The 17,071-nt window shown below is 37.8% G+C and overlaps 1 long non-coding RNA gene across 1 annotated transcript; it reads left to right on the plus strand.

Annotated features, from left to right (window-relative positions):
* Positions 1 to 2,952: 2,952 nt before the first annotated feature.
* LOC309510212 lies at positions 2,953 to 3,825 on the plus strand. Its single transcript, XR_014210263.1, has 2 exons — positions 2,953 to 3,399; positions 3,698 to 3,825. It is a non-coding gene; the product is annotated as an uncharacterized lncRNA (long non-coding RNA).
* The last annotated feature ends 13,246 nt before the right edge of the window (positions 3,826 to 17,071 follow it).

The raw sequence follows: 17,071 nt of genomic DNA on the forward strand, positions 1-17,071 counted from the left end.
TTGAGAACGTTGTACATAGAAAACATGCCGTAATGTACCCTGAGTGTAAACAGCCGCATTCATCGTGAAGCGTGCAAGCGATTTGCAAAGATTAATATAAAGATTAATATAAAGGTTAATAAAACGTTACACTCCCTTCGAAATGTATATTCAAATATTGGATTCAATCTTTTTGTCAACTTGTTTTATTTTCAATTAGGACAGGTTTTTTTATTTTAATTTTATTTTTTTAGATCTGATTGATTGTAGACCTCTTTATCTGAGCTTATGCACCTAATTTTTTTACCAAAAAAAAACATTATTCTTGTGTAATTTTAGCAATATTGCATAAAATGTAAAATTTTTCTGTATACACTGTATCACACTAGTGTGCTTTACCAGGCATTTAGTTTTGAAATGCTTTTATTTTGTACAAATGGAACAAAAAGTCAGACTTGTGGTGCTCCCGGTCAAAATTGAACAGCCTACAAAAAGTACCTTTTGAATCTCTCATTATGCTATATTATCACCAAATATTAATTGGATTCAATCTTTTTGTCAGCTTGTTCTTCAAATTTAACTTCTTTAAATTAGTTTTTTTTTTTTTTAAGGTGTTTTGATTATTTTTTAAACTGACTGATTGTAAGCCTCATTAATCTGAGCTTATATTGGTCAAAAATGAACATCCATCGAAAATGAATGGTGAGATCGAAAATACATCAGACAATATATGTTTTCAAACATTTAGTGTTCAGGAGCATCATGTTCATGTTCACATAATTGCATGTGTGCTTGCAAAGATCTCGGAGGCCTCGGACCTGTGCATGCATGGATATGCACACTCTCACTACCGTGCACACACACACACACACACACACACACACACACACACACACACACACACACACACACACACACACACACACACACACACACACACACACACACGTACACAAACAAACTATTTTGAGTATTACAGGCTTTCTTTCTCACAGATCACTTTATCTTATCATCAGATCCCACTCCCCTCATATACTGATTGACTCTCCTCTCCCTCCTCACTCCTGCCTCCATTTTGTTATTTGCAATACTATAATGTTCATTTGCACTGCTGACTGTTATTATAGTAACAACTGTTTACATATGCATCTTGCACTACTACCTTGACTGGAATATGCTCAATTTGCACTGCCGACTGTTTATTTACAGTACCGACTGTTTACATACATTTGCAATACCGTACTTTAACTGTAATATGCAATTACTTTCCACTGCACTTTCACTCGGATAGCTTCTGTCCAAACTTTATTTGCACTACTTTAAATCCATTGTTATACTGCTCATTTTAGCCTAACTTATACATATATCTATTTGTAAAATTCTGTTTATAGTAATAGCCATCTGTATATTATGCTCACATTCTGTTTATAGTAACAGCCATCTGTATATATATTCATAGTACATATCTATCTGTAAAATTCTGTTTATAGTAACAGTCATCTGTATATTATATTCAGTACATATCTATCTGTAAAAATTCTGTTTATAGTAATAGCCATCTGTATATTATATTCAGTACATATCTAGCTGTAAATTCTGTTCACAGTAATAGTTATCTGTATATTATATTCATAGGACAAATCTATCTGTAAATTTTTGTTTATAATAGTATTCAACTCTATATTTATTCAGTACATATCCATGTTCTGCACTTATGGAACCACTGTATATCCTGCACTTGCTGCTATTGCACTTCTGGTTAGACCTAAACTGCATTTCGTTGCCTTGTACCCGTACTTGTGTAATGACAATAAAGTTGAATCTAATCTAATCTAAAAAAAGATCAATGAGGCCTACAATCAATCAGTTTCAAAAACAAATATGAAACCTGTCCTAATTGAAATAAAACAAGTTGTCAAAAACATTGAATCCAATATTTGGTGATATAGCATAACGAGCGATTTACAAGCAATTTTTTGTAATTTATTTTTGACCGTGAACTCCACAAGTGTGACTTTGTTACATTTTGTACAAATAAAAGCATTTCAAAATAAACTTCCTAGTTAAATATTAAAGCACACTTCTGTCATATTTTGTTGAATATTGACAAATTTATCCACAAATCAGGCTTTCATTACTCAAAAGCTGAGGTGCATGAGCTCAGATCGATGAGGTCTATAGGCCTATGATCAATCAGTTCCAAAAAGAAATAGAAAACCTGTGCCAATTGACAGACAAGTTGATAAAAAAGATTGAATCCAATATTTGGTGATAATATAGCATAACAAACGATTTACAAGCAATTTTTAAAAGGCCGGTCATTTTTGACCGAGTACACAAAAGGTGTTACAGGGTTTTCAACAAAGCACAAGGGTTAAGCTCTGCTTTATTGACTATTTAAGGTGAGCTAGTGAGAGTCTTGAATATAATCTCTCAGACACAAGCAGTGAAAGTTGAAGATCGACTGTGACAATGGAGACACAAAGGATCCTCATGAGGAGTTTGGCTGTTGTGGTTTTTTCATCTGTGATCTGGACAAAAATCTAAAAGCAAACTCATAATGAGAACACATTATTAGAAATGAATTTATTAGGATTAACCCCTTGAGATGAATCATCTAATTTTCGAGGGGGTTACGCCACATGTAAGTAACCATGTTTATTCTAATGCCTGATCTGTGATCAGTGATTTTTGATGTGTAATTATTCAAGTTCAGACAGATTATCTTTCTATCAAAATCGTTCAATACTGTTTATGCATCAGTAAATCAAGCCAGTGACTAAAAGATCAACTTCACATCGTTTCTCTAAGTAGGATGAAAATAATATTTTTTAAACTGTTTAAATTATATACAGAATGCGATCAAAGAACGCTCCATTTCCAATCGGCCAAACTGAAAACCGCCCAGGCTAGAAAAAATGGCTTTTATTTCGAAATTATGACAATTTTTTATGTAAAAATCATAATTAACATTATAGGGTCACCCCAGGAAACATTATAAAATAATAACATAATCCAGTTCATGACCCCTTCAACACTGTTTTTTTTTTTTTACCAATTAAATTTGGATTAACTGAACCAATCCACTCTAATGCCCTTTCAAACAACCATCATGCATTAAAATAAGAAGATATAAACTCATTTGCAGTCTTGTGGTGAGAATTTCCATCTGTTGTTCTCTGAAATGATCACACACTTTCTGGACCGGCTGTGGTCTGTAGCTCAGATACAACAGCACATTTCACATTAGTGGTTCACTGTGGTAAAGCGCTATGTGTGGTTATAAATGTCCAGTGTGACTGACAACTATGAAAAACAAGATGTGGTTAATGGTCACTAAACTATATGGCATTAAAAACATTTAGGATGTTCAAAAGTCATTACCTAGACATCACCCACAAGCAAATGCATCCAAAAGAGGTTTTATTAACAAAGTTCGGGAGGAGCACGTTCAGATAATTAACACAAGTGGAGAGCACTCAGCAATCAATGGTAAGAGGTATATATACACTCAGCAGTCTCACCTCAATCCATTGACAGTTTTTGCAGCATCCCCCCACCACCCCTTCTCCACACTTCTAGTCCTAAACACTTACATACGGGGGGAGTACTCTGGATTCGGGCCGAACTCCGAGCTCGGAGCCCTCCCTCCGGAGAGCACGCCAAATACGCATTCAACTTTACCCCCTCAAATGTAAGTGTGAACTTATGAAAATAGTTTTACTTCTTTGTTTGTATATGCACTTCTTTAGAAATGTTGCTATTTGCTTTTTTTTAACTGTTTGTAATCTCATCAAAAATTACAAATAGAAAACACATTGATAATAAATGTATCCATCAAGCCAATGTTGTTTAAAGTTTAGTCAGAAATTGGTGCTTTAGGATGCCACATAATCACAACAAGATCATTTGTTTGAACATATTCAATGCAAATTCAATAACTTGTTAATGTGTGTGAGTGCAAAACATGTTACTGTAAGTGTATAAAGAATTTTGAAATTATGATTTAACAAATATTATTCAGTGGTGTATAAATAACTTCCGTCAGTGTCCATTCCTCACGTCTCATCATAAAATGACCTAACTTTATTTCACCCTGGAAAGCAAAAAGAATGAGAATGTGATCAGCTTAAAGATAACTGAATCAAAATCAGAGTCAGAATGAGCTTTATTCGCCAAGTGTGCGCAAACACACAAGGAATTTGTTTTATTTTTTTCAGGAGCTCTTACATACATATTTATGACAAGTATTTTACCATTCCATAGTCAAAAATATGTCAAATTAGAGTATTTGCAGTTCTATGTTTGCTTATCAAATATAATTTCACATACTCGCTTAAAAACTGTCTTATAGGATCATTTTCTCTGTCTCTCTCTCTCTCTCTCTCTCTTTGTGGTTTGTAGCCGTACAATAAACATAACATCACAGTCACGGTGTTAACACAGGAAACTGCAGTAGAGGATGATGTCAGTTACAATTGAATGTCACCTCAGGATGTCAGTTTACATTTAGAACTTGTAGATTGACAGTTCAGGCCAGTTTAATAAACAGATTGGAATCCTATACCTTCACCTACAGTAGCCTACCTTACCTGTTTGAACTAATGGCCACTAGATGGCACTGTTTTAAATGTATTGTTTTCTTTTCTTTTCACCAGAATAACTATTCTACGGAGCCTATGGAAGCTTGTTTCCTCCACAGAATAAAAAATAAAAAAGGTAATTGTGACTTTTTATCTCGCAATTCTGTTTTTTCATCTCTATTTTTTATTTTTATAGAATTGCGAGATATTAAGTCGCAATTGCAAGTTTTAAAGTCAGAATTTTGTGATATAGTCGCAATTGTGTGTTATAAAGTCAGAATTGCGTGACACTGACATAAAGTCGTAATTGCATGTTATAAAGTCAGAATTGTGAGATATAACTTGCAATTGGACTTTATAACTCACAATTGTGACTTTATACACTGTAAAATCCACCATTGATTCTAACTAACACTTTTTAGTTAACTTTCCTTAATGTCTTAACTTAATTGTAAAAATCTAGTAATCTGTACTATTCACATACTAAGCTTTGTTTACTAAGAAAACCCAAGTTCAGATTAATTGATTAGTTTGAGTGTGGTTTTTGAGGCAGGGAAAATCTTAATGGACTTTTCACTTAATGGACTCTGTTTGCATTCACTCATTTCCCAAAGTCATCTTGAATGATGAAATTTGAATACAACTGATACATTTCATCACCTTCCTAAAATAATTGCCCAAGTCATTTTTGCAGGTTTCTCAGAAAACACAAAAATACCTGTGTTGAGGCCGAGTAGATTTTCGTTCTTCTTGATGCAACTGCCATCTTGAAAAGCTTGTAAAATTGCCTAAGTCTCATTGTCTTTTGACTTAGGCAAAATAAAACAGCCTAAGTCAAACTCTTGACATAGGCCATTATACTACAGGGGTAGAATTGCATGATCTGTTCAACTGAGGATGTGGGTGATTTTACCAGAGGTGGCCAGCATCATGAGAAGATGACTTATGAAAAAAAAAAAAAAAAAATTTCATTTTTGTCAAAAAATGACTTAGGCAATTATTTTAGGAGGGTGACTATTTGAGAGAACATCACATAAGCTGACTTCATAAATTGATGTTGATTTTCCTAAAATGTTTTTAGTCACCTTTATGGCAATTAGTGATCCCTTTGGTTGGACACTTGGAACTTTAATTATCTTCCCATTGATGCAGTGATTGCAACAAGAAATCAGTTCTACCAGAAAGACTCGGGAGAAGATATTGCAACAATCATCCATTTATTAATGACCCAGCAAGCAATATATGCAATAATCTATTTGGCGTAGGCCCCGTCCGTAACTCGCAATCCGAGGGTACGGATTCAGCATTTCCTGCCTGAAGATGAAGGCAGGGGCGCAGCCGACCCCCTGTGATGTATTGGAAGGGACCGTCCTGGTGGTGGTGGGGTGGTTGGAGGGGAAGGAACATCCTGCGGTGATAAAGATGGAGAGAAGAAGCCTTCTTATTAGTGGAGGAAACCATCTTGGTGGTGGTGGGGTGGATGGTGGTGAGTGAAGCGTTCAGCATCTGCAAACTCAGACAAGTGTAAGTACGGGTCCTTTATACTTCTATTATTAGAACGTGATTGGATAAATGAGAATGTAATAAGTGGCGCAAACAATTGAGTCTTCCTGGCAGAACTTATGCTAAAGCTTTCATTTCTACCAGAAAGACTCGGGAGAAGATATTGCAACAATCATCCATTTATTAATGACCCAGCAAGCAATATATGCAATAATCTATTTGGCGTAGGCCCCGTCCGTAACTCGCAATCCGAGGGTACGGATTCAGCATTTCCTGCCTGAAGATGAAGGCAGGGGCGCAGCCGACCCCCAAAAATTGGTGGAAGAATAATTCCACTGGAACGGAGCCCACCCCCAAAACGGAAAAGAAAATATACCTGCCGGCCGTCTATCGTGTCGTACCTAAAATATAAAAGAAAAAAGAAAAAGAGTTAGCAAGCAGCATAATAGACTTGGAACGCATCAATTCTCGTAGGCTGATAGCTTATAATAGAGTTCCATTTATATCGTCGAGGGAACGGTAATTCTAGAAATAATGTTAAGGTATACATTAATGCGAGATACATTCCTGCTGCTGTAATTACGCAAAACATTTAAGCGTTTGCTAACACTTAAACAGCTTTAATTTGATTTAGAACATGCATAGATGAGGCCGCGCTGAGCCGCGCATGGAGTAAGCCATGCTGAGCCGCACATGACTAGGCCACGCTGAGCCACGCATAGACGAGGCCACGCTGAGCCACACATGACTAGGCCACGCTGAGCCACACATAGATGAGGCCACGCTGAGCCGCACATAGACGAGGCCACGCTGAGCCACACATAGACGAGGCCACACTGAGCCACACGTGACTAGGCCACGCTGAGCCACACATAGACGAGGCCACGCTGAGCCGCACATAGACAAGGCCACGCTGAGCCACACATAGACGAGGCCACGCTGAGCCACACATAGACAAGGCCACGCTGAGCCACACATAGACGAGGCTACGCTGAGCCACACGTAACGAGGCCACGCTGAGCCACACCTAGACAAGGCCACGCTGAGCCACACATGACTAGGCCACGCTGAGCCACACATGACTAGGCCACGCTGAGCCACACATGACTAGGCCACGCTGAGCCACACATAGACAAGGCCACGCTGAGCCACACATGACTAGGCCACGCTGAGCCACACGTAACGAGGCCACGCTGAGCCAAGCATGGAAGAGTGCACAGACGACGGCAACTAATCCATAGCACGAGTTATGCAAACTGAACTATAGACAAATATATGCTTGGCACCACCACCAGTAGTTGCATAGGTATTTACCTGAATTGTTACTGCAGAGCTTGCTGAGCTTCGAGGATGATCTTTAGATCAGGTCTTATATAAGACTCAAATGCAGAGGAAGACCATCTTCCCAGGATCTTGATAGCTGCTGTAGGAACGCCACGTTCAGCTGCTGTAGTAGCTGCTCCAATCCTGAATGAGTGTCCGGTATACAGGGAAGGGGATAGACTACAGCTTTTTAAAACAGAAACTAGATGAGATCTGAACCAGGTTTTGGAAAGAGGTGCTCCGTTAGAAAGTGAGAATAGTGGTGAGTGATCTGAGGATCTGGGGCGGATTTTAAGGAATCTAACCATAGATGAGAAGGGGCAAAAATTATTGCTAATTTTTGAAATTGTTATTGAAACGCCAGAACCTAGAGAGTCATTTTTAGAGTGCTTGAGAAAAAGTGTAAAGAAGTTAGGTGAGAAGTGTAAGTCGGAGATAGAAAGACCGCGGACGGGATCAAATTGTTTAGATGCTGAAGTGAATTCACCTGGGCGCATAAATCCATAGAAAGCAGTTAAAAACACCGCTTCTAGCAAAATATTAGAGTACGTGGAAAAAAGGCCATTGCGTAGGGAAAGGATTAATCTTTGCAATAAAGGTAGAGAAAAAGGCAACCTTTTATCGGGGGAAACCGTAGAGGATTTAGCTATGCCTTTGAGCAGTAATCGAACAGAAGAAGCAGTGAAGAGACTTGGAAAATCGGGATTAAAATATTTTGCATAAAATTGAATGCCGGCGAGCAATCTGCGAATTGAGGACATTTTTAAATTGCGATTTTCGAAATTAAAAACAAGAAAAGAGCAAACAGTCGTAACCAGGATGGGAAATAAAGGAATCTGAAAGGAAAAGCAAAACATTAGAAAAGAAGACCAAGCGGAAGTGTAAGCTTTGAAAGTTGAAGGAGCAACTCCTTTAGACATGTAATGTCTAGCTGATCTTTGCAAATCGTCTAATTTAACATAGTTGCTGATAGGGGAGGGCAGGGTGTTGGTTCCGTATTGGCTGAAGGGCAAAGCCGTCTGAACGTCTGAAAACGAAAGCGGGAAAGCGCATCAGCAATAACGTTGCAGTGCCCGGGTATATGAGCAGCTTTAATAATGAAATTGAAAGTGACTGATTGCCAGATTAAGCGTCTCAAAAAAGGCATGATCGTTTGGCACGATGACCTGCCTTTATTGATTATGGCAACAGTGGCTTCGTTATCGCAAAACAACAAAATGCGTTTCCTTGACCACGCTGAACCCCAGATTACGCTAGCTAAGACTAAAGGATAAATCTCGTAGAGCGCAGAAGACACGGAGCCTGATTTAGTCTTAGGAAATTCGTTTGGCCATTTCTCTGCGAACCATTGCCCTTGAAAATAACCACCGAAGCCAATAGATGGGGCGGCATCGGTAAATAGATGTAAGTCTGCGGAGGATTCAAAAGAATCATTGTAAAAGAAAGAAATACCGTTCCAATCATTAAGCAACTGAGTCCAAAATTTGATATCGGACAAACATCCATCATCTATCTGGATCGGATCACTTAATTTTGGGACAGAATGAGCCATAGTTAACAGCCGAGAAATAAAGGCTCTGCCTTGTGGTATAATGCTCATAGCAAAATTGAGGTGACCGAGCAGAGAGAGCATATCTCGTTTCGAGACACTGCGTAGAGAGGAAAAAGATTCCAGAAACGACCTGATCCTTATAAGTTTCTCTTGTGGAAGGGAAGCTTGCATTTTGACTGTGTCAAGAGAAATGCCTAAGAATTCTAACGAGGTAGAAGGGCCCAATGTTTTTTCGGCAGAGAGGGGAACGCCGACGTCGCTAAAAATTTGTTTAAGAATGCTGAGGATGGGAGATTGTGAGGATGGAAAGTCGACTAACAAAAAATCATCTAGTAAATGCAAAACGAAAGGAAGCTTACAGACGTTCAGCAGAATCCAACACAGAGCTTCGGAGAGACTGTTGAAGATGTGCGGGCTACTTCTACAACCGAAAGTGAGCCTCACAGCGAAGTAGAATTTAGAATTCCATTTAACTCCGAAATACGGCCAGTCAGAGGGGTGAATTGGCATAGTTTTAAAAGCGTCGGTAATGTCAGCTTTAGCCAACCAGGCGCCTTGACCAGCTAATTTGATTAACTGGATAGCGTTGTCCACCGTAGCGTAATGCAGAGAAAAGGGTGTTAAGGGAATGCATTCGTTAACGCTAGCTATGTTGGAGGAATGTGGAGAAGACATGTCGAAGATTAGACGTTTTTTACCAGAATATTTGCGAGTTGCGACGCCGATGGAATTAATCCGAAAAGGAGAAAAAGGAGGAGAAGTGAAAGGGCCAATAACATATCCTTTATTAACCTCTTTGTCTAGAAGAGCTGAAACCACATCAGGTTCGTTTCTGGCAGATTGCAAATTTTTGGCAACAAAAGAGGCAGAAAGATGAGAAAGGATACCCACCCGAAACCCTTGGGACAAACCGGTGATTAAATAATCAACGAATAACGGATCGGGGTGAGAAGAGAGGTAGCTTGAAAGATTAGGAATATTGATAGGAGTAGATGGGTGTTTATTCAGAATTTTTTCCGAATTGGGGCTTTCCCTCGGGGTGCAGGTTTGTACCGGCGTGGACAAACAGATTTCGGGTGTGGATCCTTGCATACACTACAAATATGAGCAAATTTGCAATTAGGAAAAGAACAAACAGCCTCATTAAATTGAATGCAAAGAGGTATGCCATTGAATTCAGCCACAGTAGAGCGACCTCTGGAGTCGAAAGAAAGTCTTACATTTTCAGGACCGTGGACAGCGGCGGGATTATTGCTGGCGAAAGCTTTAGGGCAAAATGAAGCCTTGTGACCGTGAGCGCTGCAAATGGCACAAGCTAAGCTTTTTTGACCTCCGAAATGGCGGATGAGCAGTTCGGTGTCAGTAACTGACCAGTCTAGCCTTGAATTAAAAAGTGAGATAAAGGAGGCAGATTTGGCTGAAAAGGACTTGTGGTATTCATAAAATAGAGTACCCCCGTATCTTTGACTGAAGTCCGCCATCATAGCTAGATAAAGATCTAGCTCTTCCCTTCTCTCAGGGTAAACTTGACACAGAATGTCTCTGTAAATACTGAAGGCAATGACAAATTCGCCAAACGAAAGATTACGTTGTAAACGGGGGTCGGAAGTTTTTAGAAGTACTGCCACGTCACCACAGTCTACCATTTTCCTGTCGGCAGCAGGCGAAGGCAGCAGTAAAGTAGCAAGGTTAATGTCCTTACCTTGGATGATATTGGCTCTTAGATGGTTAGACACTGTTGCAGCGGCTGGTGGAACAAAACGCCTACCGAACACTTGTGCTGGAGCTGCTGTGGAGAGGTTGAAATTTGAAGAAGCCGGTGGAGCGGAGACATTTTGAAATGGCGTCTGGATAGTAACCAGAGAAGCAGGCAAGGTAGCTGAAGTCGAAGGCATGCTCTGGTCGTTGCAAAATCCAAAAGGAGGAGGACGAGACTGTGGAATAACTGAAGGGTGTATGGCCGGATCTGCGCTGGAGTGGGAACTGGCAAAAGAAAGTTCGAGGTTAGTCATTTTGGATTGTAGGCCTTTGACTGTTTTAGAGAGACTTTGAACAGCAGAGATGAGCTGAAAATTCATGTCAGTGGATTCGTTGATTTGGGGTGAAGATGGTGCTCTGGCAGGCTGTGATGTTCTTTTTGCAGAAATGGGTGAAGAAGATTTAGCCGTTCTTTTCCTTCCGGTTTGTTTTGTCTGAATTGTCGATGTCGATACATTTGGAGTCATAGAAGCAGGAGGATTACCCAGCGTGTTATGGGCAAGAGAAAGTAGATCTTCTCTTGAGAGACCTTGGCTAATTGGAATGCCGGCGTCTTCGAGAACTTTAACCATACTTTCAGAAGACCACTGCGCCCATGGAGAAGTCCGACACTGTATGCGCGAACTTCGGCGAGCGGTAATAGGAGATGGCTGGACGATTTCATCGTCAGAATCAGAATACTCACAAATATTGTGCGAGTCCTGGGACATATTCGGTCGGCAACTGAACGCGAGCAACTGAGTGAAGCGTTCAGCATCTGCGAACTCAGACAAGTGTAAGTACGGGTCCTTTATACTTCTATTATTAGAACGTGATTGGATAAATGAGAATGTAATAAGTGGCGCAAACAATTGAGTCTTCCCGGCAGAACTTATGCTAAAGCTTTCATTTATTTGGTTTCAAATGAAGAGAAGTTATGTATGTATGTATATGTATGAATGAATGATGTATAACATATTTCATGTCAATTAATGATCTTTTGTAATTTTGTTGCTAACACTTATGTCCTACACATCTTGTGAAACTTTTAATTGTGTTGATATAATTCCTCTATATTTGTGACAATCTTGCAATTGATCATACTTGAGTCACACAGACTTCAACATTCAGCATGCAAAACACAACAATGGTAACAATTATATTTTATTTAAAGTAAATTATCAAGCACTCTCTACAGTTCTTGTTTAATTACTAGAACTCTTGTGTAAGTGAACTATACTAACTAAGCATTTGTCAGTACCACATACTATTCCTATTTCACTTTACTTTTTTTTTTTTTTAAGGCAATAGGTTTGCATGCTTTTTTTTAAGTAAGTCCAACTAATTAGATTTTACAGTGTATCACGTCTGAGAAAAGATTTCAGAATTGCGAGAAGCGAGATATAGGCTAGCCTAAACTCGCAATTGCGAGAAAAAAAGTCAGAATTGCGAGTTTATATCTCTCAATTTTGAGTTTTTCCACACAGGGCTCTGGTTTAGATTCTGGCCCATAAACATATTCAAGCTTCAGAAATCAAAATCAGTTGTCACTTTATGATAACATTGTGATGTTCATCACTTGTAAGTTGCTTTGGATAAAAGCATGTGTTAAATGATTAAATGCAAATGATCACATTGATCCAGATCATGATTGTGATTGCCAAGTCAAGTGATTTCCATCAAAACATTTGGTCATGAAATCACAATTATTCATCTCGTTACAGTGTTTTAGTGCTTGTCACTGAAGGATCATCGGTGAAAGTTCATCCAGGAGGACACGCAACTCGATTGAAAGCATCAACAATGTCAAAACTCACCGATTCGCTTGTTGTGATTCGCAGAGTTTTGACGAGTTTCATAGACTTGATTTTGTTTCTTATACAAAAGCAGCACCCCCACCCTAATAAGTAAATACATAAAGGCCAGCCTACAAATTGTCAATATTTATGTATTTGAAATCAGCGCCGTCGCAGGTGGGGTGCGAGGCCCTGTGTGAACTTGAAATGCGAGGCCCTGCTCTTTGATGTGGATGCTCAATTGCGCATGAATAACAGTCACACGGACGTAGCTGTTCTAGTTCTATTGCACGCATAATCTCGCTGCAATACGTTTTTATCAAGTAGAATAATACAGCATAATCATGCACATAGTCTCAGCTATGACTTTTTGCTATTTATTTCAGACGGAAAAAATCAACTGTGCAACGAATCCTGTACATAAAGTCAGCTCTAGAATTTGTCCGAATACATACATAGATCCGCCTACTTCACTAACGTATCTTAATGGTCCAGTGGTAGAACTTTGAAGGTGGCCTTCTGAAGATATGCTGACCTAACATATAACATATACTAACTTACTAACCAACATTATAGCAGAGAATGTCTAATATGGCGAGAAGTTTCACTCTTAGTTAGTAAGTTAGTGTATAATGGTTGCCCTTATTGGCAAATGACTTGAGTTTAATCACCAGTAAGGTTTACAGTTAATAACTCCAGTCAGTTTTGTGTGCTGATAAACTCAAAACAAACATATTTATTACACGGATTAATGCATTTGTAGGAGCCACAGCAGATTATTCATACCTGTGTTCGCCAGTAGAGGGCGGTGTGCGCTGTGTAGTGAAAGCGGGTGTTCGAGACAGGCGTGCAGATCAGGTCCCCTGTCTATATCAGTCAGTAATAAAACATTTAAGCGTTCATTAGCCTATTATTCCACATCTCACTTAAATAGAATCTATGTAGCACTACTTTCTTCTTATTTAATAGGCAACTCTAAACCACTTCTACACTCATCATCTTCTTCACATTCACTAAATAAACTTAACTATATAGACCTCACAACATTGACCATGAGGATCCTTTCTTTTTTAGCTCCAGTCTTCTTCTATACACAATTTGTGTGTGTGTGTGTGTGTGTATAGTTTCAAATAGGACCTACATGTTTACCCCAAACTCTGTTAGCAATAAAGACCTTTTTATATTTCTTCAACAAATAAAATAAAACGGGCACTGTTGTTTGTTCCATGACTAAAAGCAAATTGTTCTCCCACCACATCCCATTCATTAGGGTAGACTGTGTACAGTTGAGACACTTTTTGAGTTTTGATTTTTCACACAAAAATACATACTGCACTGTTAACCCTTGCTGTAAAAAAAGGCCTAATTCTGACAATATCATACCATTTTCCATTAAAACAGTAATATACCGTAGAAAACAAAAATAGCCTACAGGAATATACTGTAAATCAACAGTGCTCAAAATCGACACTCAGAGGCTGTTTTCCCAATCACACCCTATACCCTCATTCACTATTCCCTACATGAGTTCACTAATAAAGTCCACTTGACAGAGTGAATGAAAAGAAGTGAGTGAATTGAGAAACTGATGAACACCTGATAAGCAGAATCACTGAAGGAGAGAGACAAACAAGAACAGAAAAAAAGAGAAACACAAGAACTACAACTGACTTCCAGCAACACTGAGTGTGAAACCAGTTTACAAACCAGTTTAACATTATTTCTTTTGTACAAAAGTTATTGTTGAGAATTAACAGGTATTTAATTGTTGATGTTTTATTGAAAATAATAAAGTTATTATCACCATGATGGAGATCAGTATTTGGTTTAGTTGGGATCTTGAACCATTGACTTTATTTTATCAGTTTTTCTCTGACTGCTTTAACTATGAGTTTATAAAACACATGTGTTATGGCAAGAAAAAGTCAAGAGAAAGATGATCAGGTGTTTATGACTGATGTGATGATTACATGATCACCCTGGACATGTCTGATTCTCAGATCTTACCCAGTGTAAAAGCTTTGGATTAATGGTTTTTTTGTATTAATCATATCTTTTAATCTATAATGTGAAATACAGTAATGTTTCTGTAATTAGTAATTCTGAAGAATATTGAAATAATATAGTGTTTTAAAACTTTCTGAACTCCTGCTTAACTCAGACACAAACAGACATCAACAATCAGCACATGGATCTCAACAATGGTGACAATAAAAACGTTCATGTCGCAATGCATGCTGGGTTCCAGGATTGTATAAAACTCCCAGCATGCACTCCTGCATGAATAAATAAATACAATTAAATGATTGCCACCATTGATGAGAGACATATGCAGATTTTTTATATTTCTGTGTTTCTATAAGACATTGTAGCTCTGTTTCTTTTTTAGGCTGTGCATTATGTGATAAAAAATATATATATCATTGTAATTTATTACTATGGTTTCAAAGTGGAGGTAATATAACACTTTTGATACAGACTTTAAAACTGAAAGAGATTTAGTGTACGAACAGGTTATACAATGAATTTTCATCATAATCAGTATAACTGCAATCATTCACAAACTGTGTGTGCATAAGTGCAAAGACACAGTTCATTCAGCCAGTGAAACACTAATGTTAAATAGTCAAGGGTCAGCATCCCAACTAAAGCAAACACTGATCTCCATCATGGTAACTTCAAACCAAACATTTTCAATTAAACATCTCAATAACAACTTCAGTAGATGTATGACAGAAATAAAGTCATACTGTTAATAATAAGTGTAAAAATGTGTAATGGCTGGAAGTCAGTTGTAGTTCTTGTGTTTCTCTATTTTCTGTTTGTGTTTTTTCCTCTTTCCTTCAGTGATTCTGCTTGTTAACAGCAGATGTTCATCACTAATGCTCAACAATAACTTATTTCACTTATTCACTTATTATTCAACATATTCACTTAATTATCTCACTGCAACACTGCGTCAATGTTACTTTTTACTCTTTGTAGTGTGGATTTTCCTGTGGGGTTGAAAGGGTTAACAGTGTAAGATAAAAAGACACACCCACGAAATGTATTTTAACAGTAATAAACTGTGAGTTATAAAACAGGTATATACTGGCAACACTGTTGCCAGTAGTTTACTGTAAAATTTAGTTTTTTGGGTCACCATTGTGCAGAAGAGTAGAGCCTGTGCTTCAGTCCAGGAGAAGATCTACAAACATTGATGATTTGCTGCATGTTGCTTTATTTTACAGGCGGTGACTGTGTAGTTGCTGGTCCAGTGGAAATCTTTTTATGTACAATAGTTTTTTTAGTGGTCTCATATGAAAGAAGTTCACAATAATACTTTGCTCACATTATTAATGCATTATAAATTTTAGTTCATACATTTAAATGACAGTTGGTCAATTTAAGGCAGTCGGTTTCTGCAAGTGTAATTAGTTAACTTGAATTTTAATTTAGTGCATTTTTACAGAAAAAAAAAAGTAGATTACAGTAAAGAACTGTACAATTAACAGTATATTACTGGCAACAGTGTTGCCAGTATTTTACTGTAAAAAAACCCGGTAAGGTCTAACAGTGTGAAAAGAATTGAATTATCACATGAAATGCCACATGACATTACATTAGCTTGTAGACTAATATATTATCAATCAAATATATTATCAATCAATAATACCCATAAGTAGTTTATATTTTCCACAATTAGCGAATAAAAATAAGGTGCTTTTTGTGTCAACTCTGTCTCAACTGTACCAATGTACGGGACAGTTGAGACAGTACTATGGTACAGTTGAGACATTTCTAATGAGGGAAATGAAGAAAATAACAATTGGGCAACATGTCTGTTTGTTCATCCTTTCTAAATTCATTAATTTGATGTAAATTAGCACCGTTAAAATGTATAAAACATGAACAAGATATTTAACAAACAGATATCATTTTACCACCTTGTCTATTTGACAACTTGCTAGGTTATCTTTAACATGCATGTTAGAAAAATATATTCATTAATAATATACAGTAACTGTATTACAGTTTAAATATAATAAATATGAAATTGTATTTTTAATTGCGTCCTATGCTGGCCAATTATGACGTTTAACCTGTTATCATAACACTGAACAAATAAACAGCGTGTTTTGTAATATAACTCTATTGGGGTACGGTGTCTCAACTATCCCCCGCTGGCCACTTCGCACATTTCTCTAGATTTTGCATTGAGCTTGCATGACTCAATACCATGAAATATGCGTATTTTTTGGGCACATAATAACGTTTGTAATGGTACCAGTTACGTTTAACAGTCACAGAAGGATAATAGGTTATTCATAGTTGAGTGCGCAAAAAACGATGCAAGCCTTACCTTAGAAAAAAAACTTTTGCAGATATCTTCTGATCGGAGACGCGTCCAGTCTTCAGATTTTGCAAGATAAAAGAGGACACTAATACGCATGTGCACAGCAAAAATCACAACTTGTGCATGCTGTGCGCGCAAGTTATTTAAGGTGTCTCAACTGTACACAGTCTATAATATTTTCTATTTATATAGGTTTCTTGAAGGAAAACAGAATTCATTATATCTAAGTATTCTAAACCTATCCTCTGTCCATGTATTT

Source organism: Leuciscus leuciscus (genome assembly GCF_965113295.1).
Source record: "Leuciscus leuciscus genome assembly, contig: SUPER_11_unloc_5, whole genome shotgun sequence".
Classification (NCBI taxonomy): Eukaryota; Metazoa; Chordata; class Actinopteri; order Cypriniformes; family Leuciscidae; genus Leuciscus; species Leuciscus leuciscus.